At 42.5% G+C, this 23376-nt stretch overlaps 1 protein-coding gene across 5 annotated transcripts in view; it reads right to left on the bottom strand.

Annotated features, from left to right (window-relative positions):
• The window catches only part of LOC110075428 (cadherin-6), a 181513-nt gene that overhangs the window by 116142 nt on the left and 41995 nt on the right, over positions 1-23376 (bottom strand). Inside the window, exon 3 of one of the 5 annotated variants that reach the window (XM_072998518.2) lies at positions 13403-13496. The exons of the other annotated variants lie outside the window; for them this stretch is intronic. The gene's annotated coding sequence lies outside the window, so the exon portion shown is untranslated. The remainder of the gene's footprint in view (positions 1-13402; positions 13497-23376) is intronic. 5 annotated transcript variants of the gene reach the window in all.

Raw genomic sequence — 23376 nt, 5'->3', positions numbered from 1 at the left:
AAGGATGTTCACTTACTGCTGGATGAAACTCACATCTTCTCCCCTAGTAAATTCCCTACTAGCCTCACTCGTCTCAGGTTTGTTGTAGTTCCTTGCCAATGTGTAAAATACACATATTCTGCATTTAGAAACATAAAAAGTGCTATGCTAGATCAAAAGAAGGGTTTATCTAGTTCATCATTCTAATCACACAGTGACCAATTTGATGCCAGTGGGAAACCCTCAAGCAGAATGTGAATATTGCAGATGGCCTGCTTCTGAAACTGGAGGGAGCAGAGAGAGAGAGAGAGAGAGAGAGGTGTGATGCATCATTGCAAGTGTCATCCTCCATGAATATGTACAATTTAATACCCTTTTAAATCAATGTTGTTGGCCATCACTATAATATATGGCAGTGAATACAGAGTTTTAAGTACATATTCTGTAAATAAGTACTTCTTTTTTTTATCTATCTCAGTCTCCAATGTTTATGCAGAACCACTATCTTGATTATATATAAAATGAAAGTATCTTTTCCTTTGCCATCACCATCTGAACTTCTCTTGGATGAAATACTCAGAGGAAGAGTTCATATGCTAATTTCTTGATTTTTGGTTGTTGTGGGTTTTTCAGGCTCTTTGGCCGTGTTCTGAAGGTTGTTCTTCCTAACGTTTCGCCAGTCTCTGTGGCCGGCATCTTCAGAGGACAGCACTCTGTACTCCAGTGTAGTTGGCTTGGGAGTGCAGTATTACTACACCAGGGAGTGCAGTATTACTATGCCAGAGTACAGAGTTCTGTCCTCTGAAGATGCTGGCCACAGAGACTGGCGAAACGTTAGGAAGAACAACCTTCAGAACATGGCCAAAGAGCCCGAAAAACCCACAACAACCATTAGATCCCGGCCATGAAAGCCTTCACAATTATTCTTGATTTTTCTTCAGACTCCTTTTGTCTTAGTTTCACGCTCCATTTATTCTTTTCTTCAGTCATTATTTTCCACCCTTCTTTAAGGTTTTTCTTTTTTTTTCTTTTTATCAGTTAGCTTATTTTGCATTCTTTTTTTAAAAACTCATTTTGTTCTCTGAACCAGCTAGCTTTCCAGGAACTACTTCCAGTCCTTAGTCTGTCCCTAATCCTGCCCTTTGAGTACTTTTAAGGCCTGAAACAAAACAAAACACAAATTTTCCATTTCTCAATGGAAATGAATAGGGAATATTCTAACAATTTCACTCTGAGCAGCTGAAATGTTCATGAACTCTCTGTATCAGCTTTGTCAGTCAGTGTAAGATGCTTTACAAACAATCTTAAATCAGAACTTTCAAAAGAACCAAAGAAGCACACACTTCTGGAAAACAATATATACTAACTCAGCACCTGCATACATTCTGTCAAAATGTGTACTCTTGAATTATACATTCTGTTTCACAATGCAAACACACATGCTACGTAACAAAATTATACAGTTTGTTGAAGAGGTAATCTCTGGATAATGTTTCCAAGACGATTTCCTGGGCAACTGATTTGTGTACATAAATTAATTAAGAGTAAACATTACCTCTATTAACCTCAAACTACATCACATATTGAGATGCTGCAATATTTTTTTTCAGTTCCCTATTTGATTCACCTGCTTTTAGAAGTCATTTAATTGACTAAATTACCTTTAATCTGTTGACAGTGAATGCATAAATGAGATGCACTCCTACATACTGCCAGGGATAAACTACAACTCCATCAAGCATATTTGTTTGTGTGCATGTGTGTGTGAGTGCATAAGCATGCACGCAGTGTGTCTTGTTACTTTATGTTGAAAGTTTATTTGTTAGCATACAATCCTTAAGTAATGAACCCATAAAACAAATGTTTGTCTGCAAACAAAGCCAGAAAATTGTATGTGTATTTAAATAAACCAAACAGTATATTTAATAAGACAAGCATTTGCTTAGAGGTACAATCTTCCCTTAATCTGCATGTCCCAATTCTTGGCTTTTAGTCTGGTACTATGCTAACATGATCTGGGTTTGGGTTCTGTGTTTTCAATGTTGGACTTCAGCAGCATCTATTACTGGGTAGACCATCAGTGGTCAGCATCAAATGGTATCCTTATCTCTAGATCCCAGTGCTTCCACCAGGCATGGATGGCAAGTCCTCTCCCTCCTGCAGATCCCCCTGCACTGTAAAAACTTGTTCTGAGGTTTTCAGAAGCTCTCAAACCAACTGGGGGCATTACAGAGTATTACAACAGAAGGGGGAAGGGAAGAAAGCCTCAGTTCCACTGAATAGCTAAGTACACTATTGGATTGCTGCAGTTGCATATTTATTGACAGTGAGTTGTTTGGAATATGTGACCCACTGAAAGTGTGTTTTGACAACTACTTAAATTTTGCTGATATGCGTTGCAATTAATTGACAAAGGCTGGATGGGAGCTTCATTTTCATATCCCTGAGGATAGGAATATGAAGTGTGGTACCACAGGTGCCACAGAGGTCTGTTTCCCCTCCCAAGAACCAGTCCAGTACACTCACCGGGCTCCACACATCACGTGTCTGTTGGTACCAACATCGCACCAATCACGGAAGTAGCATGACTGGCTTTGCCCTGCCTCTCCACTCAGCCGACCACTTTGGTGAGGTGTCGGATGACAAGTCTCCCTGCTCAGCTATTCAACAGTTGGCTGTGTAGGAAGGCGGAGCAAAGCTAGTCAGGACTTCTGTGATTGGTGCGATGTTGCCGCCGATGGACGTGTGCACTTCGTGGAACCCAGTGAGTGGAGCAGGGGTGAGAATGGACTTCTATGCACCTGTGGGGCCACACTTCATATTCATACCCCCAGGAATATGAACACGAAGCTCCCATCTCTAGCTGGAATCCTATCAACAACTTCTGCATGCATAAGTGAAACTGCATAAGTCAACTCTCAACCATTACTTCATTAGCAGCAATTCATCAACACAATCTACAAAATTTCTCTCATTCATGCACAAATTGGTAATACAATTCTGGCCAATAAATTTGCTTGAAATGTTTTTATTACTTTGTATAATTTTTATTATTTTATTATATTTATTTATTTATTGGACTTATATACCGCCCCATAGAGCTACAAGCACTTTCTGGGCGGTTTACAATTTTTTAATTATACAGGCTACACATTGCCCCCCCAGCAAGCTGGGTACTCATTTTACCGACCTCGGAAGGATGGAAGGCTGAGTCAACCTTGAGCCGGCTACCTGGGATTTGAACCCCAGGTCGTGAGCACAGTTTTAGCTGCAGTACAGCGTTTTAACCACTGCGCCACGAGGCATTTGTGTGTGCGCTTTTGAAGAGCATATTCTGCATTGACAGTATCAAGATTCAAGAATCTCCAGTTAAAGGCTGATTAGTAATGTGTGTTTAGTCGTTTAGTCGTGTCCGACTCTTCGTGACCCCATGGACCAGAGCACGCCAGGCCCTCCTATCTTCTACTGCCTCCAGGAGTTGTGTCAGGTTCATGTTGGTTGCTTCGCAGACACTGTCCAGCCATCTCATCCTTGGTCGTCCCCTTCTCCTCTTGCCATCACACCTTCCTAACATCAAGGTTTTTTCCAAGGACTCTTTTCTTCTCATGAGATGGCCAAAGTACTGGAGCCTCAGCTTCAGGATCTGTCCTTCAAGTGAGCATTCAGGGTTGATTTCCTTAAGAACTGATAGGTTTGTTCTCCTTGCAGTCCAGGGGATTCTCAAGAGCCTCCTCCAGCACCACAATTCAAAGGCATCAATTCTTCGGCGGTCTGCTTTCTTTATGGTCCAGCTCTCACTTCCATACATCACGACAGGAAAAACCATAGCTCTGACTATTCGGACTTTTGTTGGCAAGGTGATGTCTCTGCTTTTCAAGATGCTGTCAAGATTTGTCATCGCTTTCCTCCCAAGAAGAAGGCGCCTTTTAATTTCAGGGCTGCTGTCTCCATCTGCAGTGATCATGGAGCCCAGGAAGATAAAATTTGACACTGCCTCCATATCTTCCCCTTCTATTTCCCAGGAGGTGATGGGACCAGTGGCCATGATCTTAGTTTTTTTGATGTTGAGTTTCAGACCGTTTTTTGCACTCTCCTCTTTCACTCTCATTACAAGGTTCTTTAATTCCTCCTCACTTTCTGCCATCAGAGTGGTATCATCTGCATATCGGAGGTTGTTGATATTTCTTCCGGCAATCTTAATTCCAGCTTGGGTTTCTTCCAGTCCAGCCTTCCGCATGATGTATTCTGCATATAAGTTAAATAAGCTGGGGGACAATATACAGCCTTGCCGTACTCCTTTCCCAATTTTGAACCACTCAGTTGTTCCATGACCAGTTCTAACTGTTGCTTCCTGTCCCACATATAGGTTTCTCAGGAGACAGATAAAGTGGTCAGGCACTCCCATTTCTTTAAGAACTTGCCATAGTTTGCTGTGGTCCACACAGTCAAAGGCTTTCGCATAGTCAATGAAGCAGAAGTAGATATTTTTCTGAAACTCTCTGGCTTTCTCCATAATCCAGCGCAAGTTAGCAATTTGGTCTCGAGTTCCTCTGCCTCTTCGGAATCCAGCTTGTACTTCTGGGAGTTCTCGGTCCACATACTGCTGAAGCCTACCTTGGAGGATTTTGAGCATAACCTTGCTAGCGTGCGAAATGAGTGCAATTGTACGGTAGTTGGAGCATTCTTTGGCACTGCCTTTCTTTGGGATTGGGATGTAGACTGATCTTTTCCAATCCTCTGGCCACTGTTGAGTTTTGCAAACTTGCTGGCATATTGAATGTAGCACCTTAACAGCATCATCTTTCAAGATTTTAAATAGTTCAACTGGAATGCCATCACCTCCACTGGCCTTGTTGTTAGCCAGGCTTTCTAAGGCCCACTTGACTTCGCTCTCCAGGATGTCTGGCTCAAGGTCAGCAACTACATTGTCTGGGTTGTCCGGGATATCCAAATCTTTCTGATATAATTCCTCTGTGTATTCTTGCCACCTCGTCTTGACGTCTTCTGCTTCTGTTAGGTCCTTCCCATTTTTGTCTTTTATCATGTTCATCTTTGCGCAAAATGTTCCTCTAATATGTCCAATTTTCCTGAACAGATCTCTGGTCTTTCCTTTTCTGTTATCTTCCTCTATTTCTTTGCATTGTTCATTTAAGAAGGCCCTCTTGTCTCTCCTTGCTATTCTTTGGAAGTCTGCATTCAAGTTTCTGTAACTTTCCCTATCTCCCTTGCATTTTGCTTCCCTTCTCCTCTCTGCTATTTCTAAGGCCTCGTTGGACAGCCACTTTGCTTTCTTGCATTTCCTTTTCTTTGGGATGGTTTTCGTTGCTGCCTCCTGGACAATGTTACGAGCCTCTATCCAAAGTTCTTCAGGCACTCTGTCCACCAAATCTAGTTCCTTAAATCTGTTCTTTACTTCCACTGTGTATTCATAAGGGATTTGGTTTAGATTATACCTGAGTGGCCCAGTGGTTTTTCCTAATCTCTTCAGTCTAAGCTTGAATTTTGCTATGAGAAGCTGATGATCAGAACCGCAGTCAGCTCCAGGTCTTGTTTTTGCTGACTGTATAGAGCTTCTCCATCTTTGGCTGCAGAGAATATAATCAATCTGATTTCGATATTGCCCATCTGGTGATTTCCATGTATAGAGTCGCCTCTTGTGTTGTTGGAAAAGAGTGTTTGTGATGACCAGCTTATTCTCTTGACAAAACTCTATTAGCCTTTGTCCTGCTTCATTCTGAACTCCAAGGCCAAACTTCCCTGTTGTTCCTTTTATCTCTTGGCTCCCTACTTTAGCATTCCAGTCCCCTAGAATGAGAAGAACATCTTTCTTTGGTGTCAGTTCTAGAAGGTGTTGTAAATCTTCATAGAATTGTTCAATTTCAGTCTCCTCAGCAATGCTGGTTGGTGCATAAACTTGGATTATTGTGATGTTGAATGGTCTGCCTTGGATTCGTATTGACATCATTCTATCATTTTTGAGATTGTATCCCATTACAGCTTTTCCCACTCTTTTGTTGACTATGAGGGCTACTCCATTCCTTCTACGGGATTCTTGCCCACAGTAGTAGATATGATAATCATCTGAGCTGAATTCGCCCATTCCTGTCCATTTTAGTTCACTGATGCCCAGGATGTCGATGTTTATTCTTGCCATCTCCTGTTTGACCACCTCCAGCTTCCCAACGTTCATAGATCTTACATTCCAGGTTCCTATGCAGTATTCTTCTTTGCAGCATTGGATTTTCCTTTCACTTCCAGGCACGTCCACAGCTGAGCGTCCTTTCGGCTTTGGCCCAACCACTTCATTAGCTCTGGAGCTACTTGTACTTGTCCTCCACTCTTCCTCAGTAGCATGTTGGACGCCTTCCGACCTGAGGGGCCCATCTTCCAGCGTCATATCTTTTAGCCTTTTGTTTCTGATCATGGGGCGTTCTTGGCAAAGATACTGGAGTGGCTTGCCATTTCCTACTCCAGGTGGATTGCGTTTAGTCGGAACTCTCCACTATGTCCTGTCCGTCTTGGGTGTCCCTGCACGGCATAGCCCATAGCTTCTCTGAGTTACTCAAGCCCCTTCGCCACGACAAGGCAGCAATCCATGAAGGAGTAGGTTCAGGATTGAAAAAGGAGAGCAATACTGAAATCTAGAATTGACTATCACTAGGCATGGTAGCAGTATCCAGGCAGGTAGTTGTAAAATGAGTTATATAAATGGAACACAATTCTAAAGATGGGTTTTGTAAAGTCACTTTAAGAAGAATGAATATAATGACATGCCAAAGCCATATGCGACTGAGCAGTGGAAAAATGAGGCTCTGGAACCCACAGTCGTCTTATTGCTGTTCAGTCATGGATGGCTTTGATGTGTCATTATGGTAATTCTTCATAAAGGTAATTTTCCATGCTTGGTTTTTAGCCATGATAGTAAAAATGAGTTATGATCATAGGTAGTATTCAGAAGGCAATGTTCAAATAAACGATGAGAGGGACAATTAGTAAGATGAGTGAGGGGTTGTTGTGCTCATTTCCTGCCTGTAAGCTTCTCATCTACTTTGTCACTACAGGGAGGTCTTTGGAAGTACTGTAGGCATTCAAGGGTCCCGCGGAGAGGAGCACTGTGTGCAGGTAGCCTCCAAAGAAATGACTATCTCAGGCTGAGTGAAGATTCTTTGTAGCTATGATAAGAAGCAGAAACACATTCTTCACCACAATTTTCCAGGCTGGTGAAAACCAACATAAAACAATGAAATATCCATTTAATACATTAGCCAAAATCCTGTTGCTTGTTTAACGTAGTGAATAGCACTAGTGAGTTTCAAATGACTGAAAAAAGAAAATTGTTTTAATAAGGTAACATAACCACCTTAAAGAGACTGCCTTACCTTTACCAGGTTGTCAATATAACTGGTTCTATAATTGAGATCTCACCATCAATTAGGCCTCTATTTTACTGCAGAATAGTCCTCTTCTGGTAGAAAACACAACTAGAGCTATTCGGTAGAAGATCTCAAAGACAGTCAGGCCTTAGTTCATCACACAAAACACAGAGGGCTTTTAGCTTACAACTACATTACACACACACACACACACACACACACACACACACACACACACACACAACTTAATTGCACCGCATTTCATCAAACCATATACTGTCTTAAGTATCAGGCCACAGAAGAGTCCTGAAGGTGAGAAATCTCGAACCTACCAGCAACGCTGAAAATAGGCCCTGAATCACTTGCTTTGTATGTTTTTGTTGCTGCCCAAAACACAGCTTATGTCTTCTGTGAGTACAGATTATATGTTGAGAGCTATTGAGTCTGCCATAGCTCTCTACAGTTTACAATTATAATAGAGACACCTGTTTCACTTGGGCACTTCTGTAATAGTGAAGGAGAACACCATTCAATAGCAGAGTCAATGACTCTGAAATTCACTGATCTGCCTGCTCAATGCACTGACATAATGAAATTCATGGCGCTGCAAAAGAATATTGGCCAACAATGCACAACATAACATCTGTGGGTGTTGTTGTTTTTTTCATCCTTTTATGCTTTCCTCTTTCTAGTGGTATCATTACTCCCTGTACACATATATTCTCAAAGCTCATATCAAATATTCAAGACAGAGTTAGAGTGTAATGCTAACTGGCCAGCTGAAGCAACACGAGGTCAGCTGAAGCTTTGCTTAATCCGAATCCTCCTTGCTTTCATATATGAAAACTAAGAAGATCATAACAACTATGACAAAGATAAATGCTACTGAAATGCTCCTTGTACGTTGCTTCGTTTCTTTATATATCCACTTCCAGAACAACTTTTCGGAGGATTAGATAAATTCAAGGCAGAGAAATAAATGTTCCATGCTCCAAATGCAGTTTATCTGCACTCAGAAGACACTGGAGACACAAGCAACAAGAGGTGGTAACAATGATCACACCTTCCTTCTGGGCTTCCAAGAAGCATCTGGCTAGCCTATGCTAGAGAGATAGTACAACAACCAAAAAGACTTTTTGTCAGACTGAGTAGGGCAATTCTTATGACTTTGTCATCAAACCTATTAATTGCAGAACAAAAAAAGTAGCCAAGCATGCAAACAGGTATAGGTGAACAATGAGTGCTGGGGAGGCAGGTAAATTGTGTTACCTTCCTAATGGGCAAGATGCACCAAGTTTGAGAAGTGCTGTACAACACAACAGCAGCTAAGAGAATATTTCTTATATCAATATTAATTATTTTAACAGTTGCAGCTGGGATGGACACTTACAGAACCAACAAAAGAGGAATGGCATCATCAAAAAGGAGGACAAAAATGGGCTGAAGTTTGTACATGCGAATATTTATGTGCAGATGGAACATTTAAAGCTGCCTTGGGTCCTTTTGGAGAGAAAGGTGAGGTTAAAGTATTTTTAAGTAAATAAATAATTTTAACATGAATAGAAATGCAAAACAGCCCTAACTATGCATTCCTTGCTGTATTGGACAAAAGTGAGGAAGGGAAGTGTTCTAGCCCAGTGGTTCTTAACCTTTGTTACTCAGATGCTTTTGAACTGGAACTCCCAGAAACCCCAGTCAGGACAGCTGGTGTTGAAGGCTTCTGGGAGTTGCAGTCCAAAACTCCTAAGTAACCCAAGGTTAAGAACCAGTGCTCTACCCTCATCCCTTCCATTTCCAGCTCTGTCCTATGCATGGAGGGTAATATGTCTGAAGGGAACAAACCCATCATATTGATGCAGCTTCCTCATGAAAATTAGTGTCTAATAAAATGAGGGTCCTGATTTGTTTGCATGATGCCCATGAACATAGGAGCCTCTTGCCTTCAGACTTCATGTATAGAATGGTGATTGAAGCAGCTTTTCCCCTTCAAGTCATATTTATTCAACATGGCAACAAATGCCTAAAAGGCAGGGCCGGACTGGGACCAAAAATCGGCCCTGGCATTTAGAGCACACAGGCCCACCGGCTATGGGGACACAGGCCCACCTGTTGTGGGCTCCATTCAAGATATTGTGGCGCGCTGAAGGGGCGTTGCTGGTATAGTGGTATTGGTACATGCTTACGAGTTCTCCCTATCCCAATCATTGCCCTGGTTGTATAAATAACAAGGAGCATCAGGAAATCTAAACCTATAAAATCATCACATTTAACAAAAAGTGTAATTAAAATTTAATGTTTAAATTTGTCAATGCTAGTGCTCTCTAAACAAAAAACACCAACAGTACAATGTGAGATCTTATAGCTATTTTAATGTATTGAAACATTAGATCATTGAATATAACTGCAACAAAACGTTCAATGTGAACAAGCCATAAGTAGCAGATCCTCCTACATCAACACTTCCACCAGGAACAAAAGGCTCGGCTCAAGAACTTTCCACCTCGTTTATGATTTGAACATTTTAAATTTGAACCCTACTAATACTGGAAAGACTTAGGAATGATACGTTATCAAGGAATAAGAAGACTTTGCAGGGCTTCACTACTCTCTGCAACTCTGTTGATGATGGCATCCACATCAAGACTCATGAGGATTTCTTATTCTGTAGCCATTAACATGAATGAATCCAAATGGTCCTGGGATACAGTATTCCTCAGTCGATTCTTGATGAACCTCAAGGTGGAGAAGCTTCTCTCACAAGCAACTTGAGTAAATGATAGAGTCAGTAGGAATTTGTAGGCTAGACCTATCACATTATAGGCATCTGTTAATAAATTGTAGCGCCGTAGAATTTGATAGCAACAAATGGCACAGTTCTTACATGTTGCACATGGCTTATTTAACAGCTCCATTTCATCAAATTGTTGACTTAGATCTTCCATGGGCGTTTCTCTTGACACCCTTACAGTGTATTCTTCTAGCGCTGATGTCTTCAATTTGTCCCAATGCAAAGCTAGACTAGTTAATTCACACCGCAAATTTTCAGCTGTGGCATTCTCATTAAATTTGATCAAGACTTTACTTAAATCTTCCATTGCAGATATATGAAGCCCTTGTTCTCTTATGTTTGAAAAGTTCCTAGGGTCTAGGCATGCATAGTTGGCATACAGTGTTTCACTAGCAAGAAAATGTCGAGTTATGCTCTCCGTGATTACATCAAGGATCACATTGTGTACTAGTATCTTATATGCCATGATGGCATCCGATATTACTTCATCTTGAGAACATTCACCAGCCATGCTTTTCTTCTTTCTTAACCTTTTATGAGGCAAGGTGGCCTGTACTTCAAGTTCACAATCTTCACGTTCTTGTAGTTTGTCATTTGCCCATCTTATAAAATCATCTGCACTGTTCTTGACCCCTTCAAAATCTCTGGCAAGCTTTTTGAGATTTTCCTGTGTCCCTGTGACCATGTGATGAGCTTGTAATACATCTAAGCCACTTGTTTGTAGATATTTTGACAACAGGGATGTCAGCTCAAAAATCCGAAGAATTATATGTGCTGTGAGAACGGTCTCATATTTAAGCAGTGATTCTATGTAAGTTTTTGTCTTTATTCGTACTTCTGGCTTAGATCTTGAGTTTTCTTCAATCTTTGCCAATGTTACAATAAGGTCAACATATAAAGCTGAATCAGGTTGGGAAAATGATCCAAATATTTTTCTAAGTGCTGCATCTTTGGACCACCAGCATATTTCCCCAATCACAGAGACTCTTCGATGGTGTGGATCCTGACTGACATTTAGCCATACATTCATTCGTTGATTAGACTCACGAATAAAAACTCCAACATCATTTATTAGATTAAATAACGATGCACTTGGAATTACAATATTTGTGGTGTCAGCCAGTACTAAATTGAGTACATGTGCATAACACCAAATATGAATTTGGCCTGGAGATTCTCTGGACAACCATGTAGAGAAGCCTCTATACTGTCCTTGCATGTTAGCTGCTCCATCGGTAGAACTACCAGTGCAATTTTTTATGTCAATTTTACATGACTGCAGAACTTGCCTTAGTAAGGTAAGAAAGTATTCACCTGATGAAGACTCACAATCGACCACTGCCAGGAGCTTCTCATGAATACAGTCTGTCACATAACGAACAATTACTGAGCATTGGTCTCTTGAAATAATATCTTTCCTCCCGCCTCTTGCTACCCTCCCTAAAGCCCTCTGTGTTTTGGCACCGCTCTTCCTTTTCCCAGCCAGGGTCGGATCCAGTTAGCCATTAAAAACCTCCCACTGAACTGCCTTGCCCTAAGTGGCCCTCCCGCCCTCCCTTCCTGTGCTCGGCCGCCGCCACCCGCCGTGGCGCACAAGTGAAGCCGGCCGGCTGTGCCTCCCGAAGGTCGTGCCCAGGCGGGTCCTCTTGGCTGCCTTTCCGAGGGATCCGTGCCAAAGGGACACCGTCTCCGGAGGAGGAGGAGGAACAGGTAGCAGCGGCTCCCTCGTCCTTTCCAGGGCAGACAAAAGGTCGGCGCTGCCGGGCGAGGCGGCCACGGAAGAAGCCCGCCAAGTCCGCTCTGGCGGAGGTGACCCGGTCTTGGGGGAAGCGGCGGGGAACTTGGCGGAGGCAGAGACGTCGTCGCCGTCCTCCTCGTCCTACTCCTCAGTGCCGGGCGGAGTGGCGGGAAGCGGAGGGGGGGAAATGCCCTACCTGGACCGGGGTTGCCTGGGTCTCCGGAACCCTCTTCGGACCCGAAGGACCAAAAGCCCGCACCGGGAGCTGCCATCTGCCGAGCTGGTTGAGGGGCTGGGGAAGTGCAGCGAGGGTGCCTCAGACTGACCGAGCCCGGGTGAGTGAGCGCACGCGTGTGTGTGTGAGTGTACGTGTGTGACAGAGGCGGCGCGTGTGCGAAAGTGCGGGAACCAGCCAGCCAGGGAAGGGGAGGAGGAGGAAGGAGAAGGGCGTGGGCGAGAGGAGCACGGGTCCCGAAGTGCGTGCGTGCATGCGTGTGTGAATGCAAGTGTTACCGGGCTGCGGCTGGCTGGGCGAAGCCGAGGATGAAGCAGCCGAGCGTGGCTGGACGCGCCAGACACACCGGTGCGGGTGAGGGCGGGAAAGGGCAGGAGAGAGGGAGGGAAGGTATTCAGCGCTCCTCAGGGTGTCGGACGGCTCCCTTTTCCCTCCTCCGAGTCCACAGGACTGAGGGAAGGGTGCTGGAAGTGGAGGCGCGGGGACAGGGCTTGACTCCTCGGGGACTTCAGGCGCGCAGTGGGCGCCTCTGCGCTGAGGCAGGAACCGGCCGTTCTGACCATCGGCCATTCTGGCATTTGCCAGAACTGCCAGATGGCCAGTCCGGCCCTGCTAAAAGGAGTTTGAACCTCACCCTCATGGGAAAACTTTGACTCATATGATGTATGCCTGCTTGGCATGCTGCTTGAGTGTTACTCATGAGGAACCTCAAGTCAACCCTGTTCTCTTCTGCATCTTCCAGATCTGAATTGGACAGCCCTTCAACTAGAAGACACTTGCAGAGGATTGTCCTCTATGAATTAGATGGCACAGTCCGTACAGTTTCAGGTGCACATATGAATGGACTGTACTCATCAAGCAGAATGCAGAGCTTCTCAGTAGAGATAGGTCCCATGCTCAGCAGCAAGTCATTAAGTGCAGAGGGTGTTAAGTTCAGGTGGCAGCAAGCCATTGGTTTTGGATTTGCCTATCAACTGATCCAAGGTGTAGGTAGCTGCTGACTAGAGTAAGGGAGTATATGTCCCATAGCTATTTGATGTGAAGTCTCTCCCCTGCTTGGTCCACAAGCTAGCTCTGAAGTCCAATGATAAGGTCTACCAGATAAGACCAAGGATAAGGACAAAACAAAACGAAACAAAGATACAAGAATGTGAAGCTACAGTTTGTGTTTAATTGTAGCAGCGATGGCATAAGACATTTTGCTGTTTAAGGTGAATAAGATGACATTTCCTTTTGTTTCATGTACAGAAGCAAACTGGATTTGAAATTGAAACTGAATTGATACCAACCAGCTAAAGTAGAGCATTTTTCACCACACCTGAGTGCAGCAGGCTAGTTCTGGGGTTAGGATAGACCACATGTTCACATTGGTTCAACAGCAACCTCAAAAGAAAGAACAGAGGAGAATATATATATATATATATATATATTACTATATAGATGGGTAAATGAACAATTAGAAGCTTCACAGTTCTTTTGGGAAGAGTGTATAATTCCACTATTTTTGTCCTTTTTGATGCTATTCAACCTTCAGGCTGAAAGAAACCCTACAGAGCTACTACAGGGAACCTACCAAAGGCAAGGCTATTTGCTAGATTGCAATGCCAGTTGCCTCCTGACTTTTTCTTTGATGTAGGTGTTTCTGCAGAAAACCTGAAATTAGATCCTGCTGTGCCTGCCTTTTTTAAAAAAAGCAAAACACAACACAACATTCAACCTCATTCCTCTGAAACAAATGGAATAGTGGCTTTTGGATGACTGCCTCTCAGGACTCCCTCTCACAAATATGGTCTCTGACAGTAATCACTGAAATATGTCTGGAAGCAGAGCTCTCTTCTCCCTCTACTGGAGTGCACTGGCAGATTAAAAACAGTAGGACAGAGCAGAGAGAAGCTGTTGAGTCCTTAATGGCATTAGAGCCAAGAGATCACACACAGCGCTGAACACTGCTACAGTGTACGACCTTGCCTGGCATGCACAGTGCTGATTATAAGAAAGAATCAAGTGGATATGAAGGAAAATTGAGCTGCATCTCTTCACAACTCCTCATTGGTAAATGGAGGATTAGGATACTTCAGGAGGGGGTGGGAAACAATGTACATATCTATGTGAAGTTAAAATAACGGGCGATTAAAAAAAACTTTATTATTGTTATTGTTATTATTGTTATTCCAACAGAAGGAAATATGACTGACTGCAACTGGCTGTAACCTATAAAGAATATTGAGGTTAACAGGAGCCAAAGCGGCAGAAATATTTAAGAAATATTTGTGGTGGTTTGTGCATTCACACATGTGACATACTCATATTCTATAACTAATTTTATTACTTGTTACAGTTTCAATAAAAAGAGAGAGAGAGAGGTATCATTCCAAAGGGAATATTTCTAATTGTTCTTATTTCATGTCTGGTAATTTCAAGATACTGTATATGAGAAGTTCAAGGGGTGGGTTACCATATCATCCCACAATGAGTTTCCATGGAAAGGATGGAGATTTCACCTCAGAGTTCCTCAGTACAGTACTAGTCTGACACTCTATCCACTACACCACACTGGTCTTGTATTTCTGATAGCATTTCCTATATAGCAGGGAGAGGAAACATTTCGGTCTTCACAGTTATTCTTAGACTACAACTCCCATTACTCCTTATAGGCTGGGACTGATGGAGTCCAGAAACACCTAGAGGGTCACACATTGCTATGCAGCTGTATTAAAAGGTTTGTGGCACAACATGTTGTGGGAAGAAAATAAGGGGAGCACTGTGGGATCTGAGTAAAGAGGCCAAGAACGTTGAGACTTTGATATGAATATGTTTTTCTATGAAATAAGCTTGGTTTATACAACAATTAAATTTATGGAGGGGTGCTGAGATTTTGATATGAATATGCATTAAATATCAATGTTGTATAATTGAAAATAAAATGGCTGATTTTACCTGAGTCATTGTACTGATTGTATTCAAATATAGTTAACAAAGTTTGAAACTTAATGTTGTACAGCTGTGGTACATGATGAAGCTTGGTGTAACTAAAAATGAAGCAATGTACAGTATTTTCTGATTGGTCCCAGAATTGTACGTAAGTCATGTGTAAAGGAGACATTTTATCTGGTGTAAGTCAGATCACCTTTTTCCTATGCTGCATGTTGTATCATGTCATATTATGCTGCCAGATGAATGTTTATTCTGTATGCATATATGTAAATAGACTAAGTTGATATTTTACTCTCTGTGTCAGAGTGTCTATCCAAACCAATATCTCTTTACTCTGCTAATATTATGGGTATTCACATTTAACCAAAATTATCAACAAAGAAGTCTATTATTCTTTTTACCAGCAGCAGACCTTCCCACCGCAAATGAACCAATGGGCAGAAGACCTTTGGAAAGATGGAGAAGATTTTTGGCAGAGCGTTGTGTTCTCTGGCTCTGAATGACATCAGTGAGGGTTTTGAGGGGCTCTTTCCTTTTTCTTTTTTTCTCTTTTTGGGAACACTATCAATTTGATTGGCATTACAGTGGTGCCTCGCTTAGCAACTGCTTCGTTTAATGACAAAATCGCTTAGCAACGACTTTTCGGAGCGTTTTTATGCTTCGTTTAATGATGGTCCCTATGGGCGATTTTCGCTTAGCGATGGTTGGGACCATGCTTTGCACAGCGATTAAATTTTGGGTCCCCTGTTTCACTTAATGATGGTTTAAACAGCCTCATGTTTGCTGTTTTTTAAATGTTTTTCTGTTATTTATAAAGTTAAAGTTTACTGTTTAAAATGTTTGAAATCATAATGTGCACTTAATAAACCCTTTGTTAACCAAATTTGACTTTGTTCTGACTCTTTTTAATTTGTTGTTGTATTTTTCCCCCATTGAGATGCATTGAATAGGTTTCAATGCATTTCAATTGGGGAACTGCGTTTCGCTTAGCGATGTCTCCTATGGCGATTTTCGCTTAAGGACGGCAATTCGTTCCTATTGGAACAGATTGTCCAGTTTTCAATGCATTTCAATGGGAAACCGCGTTTCGCTTAGTGATGAAATCACTTATCAGCTATTTTTTTTTAACCAATTAACATCGTTAAGCGAGGCACCACTGTATTGGGCTTGAGGGTAGCACATAATTTTCATTTTCCCTTCAGTAGTGCTCAGTTCATCTCTCTCAGTGTTAAGGTCACTCCTCTTGTGCTCCCCCTCCCATTATTCTCTGCATAGAAATTGGTTCTAGCAGCTAAAAGAAGGTAGTGTTGTGTTTTTTTAAAGCATGATTTTCTATGTAAGTTAAGTTACCACTGCTGTAAAATGTTGCCAACATTTTCTACATTCTTTTCACTATGTCTTGATATAGATATAACCAATACAAACTAAAAATGCAACTGAATAAAATGTTATTTAAGGAAAAAATCTGCGCAGGGTATATAACTGGGGATCAAAGAGATAAATGGAAGAATAAGCAGAAATTAAATATGCAAATAGTATCCTAGGAAAATCAAACCTAATGCACATAATCTACTTCTGCTCTTCCACATAGCATAAGAAACCAGAGAAGACAGCAAAAACAAACAAAAATGAACAACAATGAAATGGGCTAGCCTAGAATTCAAGTATTCCTCAAGTACAGTTTAAGCAAACTTCCTCATAGATGGCGCTGCAATAATTAAATGTGGAAAAAACAGATCTTCTTTATGACTGAGGTAAGACATAGCAAAGAGAATGTAAGGATCAAATTTTCTGAAACCAGAAACAGAAGTTAGAAACATATCATGGCTACAAAAGGGAAATGCTTAACTTATACGAGTGTCTGAATACAACAACATGAGTTTCAACCACTTCTGAGATTATGCAAATTAGTTTGCTTTCTTTCATGATTGGTCTTCACGATTTGAGCATGATTTGACAAATACAGAAAGATTGCTTCAGTCACCTCTCTGCAACATTAACATTGTAATGTCTAATTATAGAGTCTCTCTTAACATCTGTTTCTGGCCTAATGTCCTTATACCTCATATATTTATATCAATTATATATTTCATGGATAGTAATTTGCTAGCAAACTTTTATGGTAAACTGCTTCTGTTGAAAAGCACTGTGTTTGAGCTAGGGATTCTGGAAGATTTAGTTTGGTTCACGTTCCAGACTGAATTGATCTGATCCACTCCTTCAGAAAGAGAGTGCAGTTCAGAATGTAATGTGCTACTGTTCTGAACATTTCAATCCTGAGGCACCAGAAAAGAGTGGAAAATGGGACATGTAGCTGCAGGAGATTACTGCTCCAAATCCTGAGCATGAGTTGCAAAGGTCACCCAAATATTAGACATCAAATACACATATATAAAAGCAGCTGTGTTTTTTTTCCAGATTCATCAGAGGACATATTTGATCAAGAAATGGGCATAACATTTGGTTGCTTGAACAGCAAATGTTCACAAAATGTAGTAAGTTAAAACAAATTCAAAATGAAATATTTTGACATAAACTTCATTTTTCAGTCAATCCTTAAGATTATGTTTTACTTTGAAATATTTTACTTTGCATTTATTTTAACCTATTGGACTTTATGTGCATTTGCTCTTTATGATGTTATTGCTGGAATTTGGAGAGACATGCATTGCATTGCTAACACAGTGGGCAAACTCCTGTTGATTAGCATAGTAAATTACACGATAGCAGACCCACTGAATCTATGAGTGATTTGGTCAGTCAATTCTTCCACAAATCCCACAGAGTCAAATGGGCCAACTCTACTAGCAGTTTACTAAACTACAGTGAGGTGCAATTAAACTAGGCCTAGTTGATTCAAAGGAACTTATGGAGGATCCTCATTGATTCAATGGGCCTACTCTAGCTTGATTTACTAGGCTAAGCAACAAGATTTTAGCCATTGACTAATGGGTAAAGGCATATAAAATATATACCATCAGAGGTTTGGTTTTTGAGTTTGTGTTATCATTATTACTTTAGATTAGGATTTTTTCCCCTTAATAATGGCATTTAGTTGGTATGTAACACCAACCAGACTAAGTAAATTTTATATAGGAGTAGGTGGTAAGTACTGGTGTTGTAAGCAATCCAAAGCAATTTTATATTTTATCTTTTGGACTTGTCATAAAATTAGAATATATCAGGCTTCAATTATAAATGAAATTAAAAACATGGCAGGTAAAGCTTAATATCTTGATCCTATGATTATGTTGTCAGGTTATCTTTAACATGTGATATTATCAGAACTATTAATTTATTTGTGCATAGTAGCCCAAAATGGCATTTCTTTTAAGTGTGCAGTAAATATATACATTCTTCTTTGGAAAAATACTTCATTCTTGAATTATTTATTAATTCAGATTAAGAAAGGGAAATAAGCATTTTCCTCTGGAAAAGTTTATTTGTTATATATTAGAAGGCATTACAAGAGTTCTCAAGAAACACCATAATCTTACATTTTATTGGATATATCTATATATTAGGGGATGTGGTGACACTGTGGGTAAACTGCAGAAGCCTCTGTGCTGAAAAGTCAGAAGACCAGCCGTAATAAGATCAAATCCACGCATCGGAGTGAGCTCCTTTCGCTTGTCTTTTGAACTGCCAACCTAGCAGTTTGAAAACATGTAAAAATGCGAGTAGATAAATAGATACCACCTTGGTGGGAAGGTAACGGCGTTCCGTGTCTACTCGCGCTGGCCACGTGACCATGGAAATTGTCTTTGGACAAACACTGGCTCTATGGCTTGGAAACGGGGATGAGGACTGTGCCCTAGAGTTGGACACAACTGGACTAAATGTCAAGGTGAACCTTTACCTATATATTACGTTTTATTGGATATATCTGGATATATCTATCCAGAATCACAGTGTGGATTTCAATCTCATAGATCCACCACTGACATGGTATTTTCCCTCAGACAGTTGCAGGATAAATGTAGGGAATGACAGCCACTCTTTGTGCTTACAAAGTTCTTTGATTTGGTTAGCAGGGACGGCCTTTTTAAAATACTTCCCAAGATTGGATGTCCACCTCAGCTCCTTAACATCATCAGGTCCTTTCATGAGGGAATGAAGGGCACTGTAGTTTTTGATGGCTCAACATCAGATCCCTTTGATATCTCAAACGGAGTGAAACAGGGCTGTGTCCTCACATCGACCCTGTTTGGGATCTTTTTTACTGTCATGCTGAAGCACACTTTTGGAACTGCAACAGAAGGTGTCTCTCTCCGGACTAGATCTCTCTAGACTGAGAGTGAAAACCAAAGTCCAGCTGAAATGCATGTGGGACTTCCTCTTTGCCAATGATGCAGCCATTGTTACCCACTCTGCTGAAGACCTCCAACAACTTATGAATTATTTTAGCAAGGCCTGCCAAGATTTTGGATTAAAAATCAGCCTGAAGACAACACAAGTCACGGGCCAGGGTGTGGACTCACCTCCCTCTATTACCATATCCACACAAGAATTGGAGGTTGTTCATGACTTTGTGTACCTTGGCTCAACCATCTCTGACACGCTGTCCCTGGATGTCGAGCTGGATAAACACATTGGCAAAGCAGCTACCATGTTCTATAGAGTCACAAAGAGAGTATGGCTTAATAAGAAGCTAACGGCATATACCAAGGTCCAAGTCTATAGAGCCTGCGTTCTGAGTACACTCCTGTACTGCAGTGAGTCCTGGACCCTTTGCGCATGGCAGTAGAGGAAGCTGAACACCTTCCATATGTGTTGGCTCTGACACATTTTGGTATCACCTGGCAGGAGAAAGTTCCAAATAGAGTACTCCTAGAACAAGCTGGAATTTTTAGAATGTATACATTACTGAAACAGTGACGTCTACGTTGGCTCAGGCATGTTGTGAGAATGGCTGATGGTCGGATTCCAAAATATCTCCTGTATGGAGAATTAGTGCAAGGAAATCGCCCCAGAGGGAGATCACAGCTGCAATATGATATATGCAAGTGGGATCTGAAGGCCTTAGAAATGGACCTCAACAGATGGGAAACCTTGACATCTGAGCGTTCAGCCTGGAGGCAGGCGGTGCACCATGACCTCTCCGAATTTGAAGAGACGCTTGTACATCAGGCAGAGGCAGTCTCAAAACCAGCAAAATCAGAGAGCTGGACAGGGGACAGACTGTATTTGTCTTCAGTGAGGAAGGGATTGTCACTCTCGAATTGGCCTTCTCAGCCACACTAGACGCTGTTCCAAGTCCTCTATTCAGAGCACATTATCATAGTCTCTCAAGACTGAAAATTGGATATATTATAAATAAAGTATGGATATGAAATAATGCTTGGTATATATAAACATATGGATCTTCCCATGGAATTATAAGCAGCTCGATACACTATCCAATAATATTGGAAACAGTAAATTATATTCAATTAATTATTTTTCTCTTCTGTTCATCTGTTTTTATGCATCTGTTTTAAATAACTGATATGATTCTATCTTGAAACGTTTCCCCATTTCTTTGTTTGTTCTCTAAAACTGGAAATATGAAATTTAAGCAGACACTACTGAATTTCTCACTAAAATAAATGTACAGTTTCTATCTTCAACTCAGTTCCCCCAGAGCCTTGTTTGTTTGCTTGCTTGTCTCAAAAGATTGTCCTGAAAGGTCTTCAAAACTGTGAGAGCTAGAAACACAAAATTTTGCTTAGATACCGTTGATCCATCAACATAAATAACCAAGTTAGTTGCATATCAGAGTCTACTCCCCAGAGCCTCTGTCTTGAAATACCATAGAAACAGTAAAAGCTATACACAAGTCATTTGACATACATTTGTGCATTTTGTGTGTGTGTGTGATATGTGCCGTCTAGTGAGAAATAATTTATAGTGAGCCTAACAATGCTTTTAAGTTAAGAAAGATATTTAATGAGTGGTTTACCAGTGCCACCCCACAGTTAGTTTGTACGGCTGAGCAGGAATTCAAACCCAGGTTTTCGTAGTCTATTACTCTATCTATTACACCACAATGGATACCTACTACAGCAGTACCTCGGTTTATGAAAGCCTTGGTTTATGTAATTTTCGATTTACGAACCAAAATCCATAGAAAATCATGCCCTGGTTTATGTTTTTTTTTTCTTTTTCTTTTCTGCTGTACGAAAGGGTTTACCCAGGATGCATTGCACCTCAAGGTTTCTAGCACTGCCCTCGTTCCTAGCGCAATCCATGCATCGGCACAGCAGGCGGCCATTTTGAGAGCCACCGATCAGCTGTTTCAAAACCATTGTTAAGCAAAAAATTGGTTCCCAAATCCGGGAACCGATCACCGTAAAGCAATTTTCTCCCATTAAGACATTGTTTTGCGATTGCTATAGTGATTGCAAAAACCTCATCATCAAGCGGATTCATTGTTTAACAAGGTAATCTGTTCCCTGTCCAGCTCCCTGATTTTGCTGCTTCTGTGACTTCCTCTTTGACTTGGCCTGCTGGACAAGGGTCTCTTCAAATTGGGAGAGGCCATGGTACACTGCCTGCCTCCAGGCTGAACGCTCAGATGTCAGGGTTTCCCATCTGTTGAGGTCCATTCCTAAGGCTTTCAGGCCTAAAAATTAGCATATGTCCATTCCCCACTAAATTTCTGATTAGTGTTCTACACTGGTTCTCCTGGTGCCTTCTGTTTTTGTTTGTTCCCAAAACCTCTCCAAAACAGTAAGAGCTATATAAAAAAATTATTCTGGATGCTATTGGTATCCTAGTGTAAAAAACTGGCTTGGTTAAATCTCAAAGATGCTATCCCCATTTATTTTGGTAGTGGCACCAAATATTTGCTAGTGGTATATAAAACTTAACTGGTTGGATATTTCAGTGTGTTAGGTATCTGGCTGCAGAGCCAGAGGTTGGAAGTTTTGACTTCCTGCTGTGCATCCCAGAAGAGTCAGCCTGTGTGGCTGTGGACAAGCAGTACAGCTCTAAAGTGCTCCCAGAATAAGGGAATGGTAAACCATTTCTTGAGTACAGTGGGGTCTCGACTTAAGAACGGCCCGAGATACGAACTTTTCGACTTACAAACTGCTCTGAGGGGAAAATATTTACTCGACCTGCGAACTCTATTTCGAGTTACGAAAGGGAGGGAAATGTGCGGGAAAAAACCTTCCACAAAAGCCCTTCCCTTTGCTTTCTGTTCCCGGAGGTGCAGCGTCTGACCCTGCCTGCTAATTGATTACTCATGGTCGGTTCTGGGGGGAAGGCACAGAGCTTTTCTTTCCAGCCGCTTCCCGTTCTCCCCCACACACACCTCCGCCACCACAGTTTTACCCAGGCAGAAGTGTCCAGAGGAGGAGGCTGGCGCTGCTGTCCAGATGTGGCCTGGGGGGATGCACCCCTTTGCTGCGCTTGACTCACCCCCTCCCCCTCGAAGGAGAGCCCAGGAGGCGAGTGGTCGCCACGCACACCCTGGCCCGTCCAGCCGCCGCTTCTCTGCTTCTCTGTGCTCGGGCAGGCTCTCCCCGCACAGCCACACCCCCATGGCAAGGAGGAGGGGGCGGCAGGGGGAGAGTAGCTGCCCCGAGGGGCTAGCCAGCAAGCAGGGAGCCCATCTCCCTGGGGGGGGGGACTCTGGATGCCGGCCCTGCCGCTCGCCAGCTGAATCCTCCTGCTGAGTCATGCTCCGAGGAGGAGGGGGAGAGAAAGGTGACCAAACAGGAACAGTAAGTTTCCGCCTGGCCGCCGCCACCACCAAATGCTGGGGAGGGACGGTGGGAGAGAGAGAAAGAGAGAGAGGAGTGTTGAGGGGAGATCATTATGGGGAAGGAGGGGAGACGGGAGGGATTCCCCTTTTCTTCCCAAGCTGCCTGGCCGCCGCCACCGCCCCAAGTGCTGGGGAGGGAGGGTGGGAGAGAGCGAGAGAGAGAGGAGTGGCGAGGGGAGATCCTTGCGGGGGAAGGAGGGGAGGCGGAACGGATTCCCCTTTCGGTCCCCAAGCTGCCTGGCCGCCGCTGCCCCAAGTGCTGGGGAGGGTGGGAGAGAGACAGATGAGTGTTGAGGGGAGATCCTTGCAGGGAGGGAGGGAAAGCCCCCACCCCCACAGTCGCTGCCCCCGCCACCAGTCCTGGGGGGTTGCCCTGTCTCTCTCCCCCTCCCTCCCACTTTTAGGAGAGGACAGGCAAGGAGAGCGCCCCCCCTCCTCAGAAGAAGCGGCAGGCTGCCTCTTCCTGCCTCTTTTGGGATGCAAGAAGGTTTTTTAAAGTGGGAGCAGCACCCAAACAGACCCCCTGCCCGGCTCCTTTCCTCCGCTTCACAGTGTTGTTTCAATGGTGAGCAGGGCGAC

The sequence above is a fragment of the Pogona vitticeps genome, chromosome 4 (assembly GCF_051106095.1).
Source record: "Pogona vitticeps strain Pit_001003342236 chromosome 4, PviZW2.1, whole genome shotgun sequence".
Classification (NCBI taxonomy): Eukaryota; Metazoa; Chordata; class Lepidosauria; order Squamata; family Agamidae; genus Pogona; species Pogona vitticeps.
The sequence above is the reverse complement of the archived record's forward strand: the minus strand, read 5'-3'. Positions and strand labels throughout refer to the sequence as shown.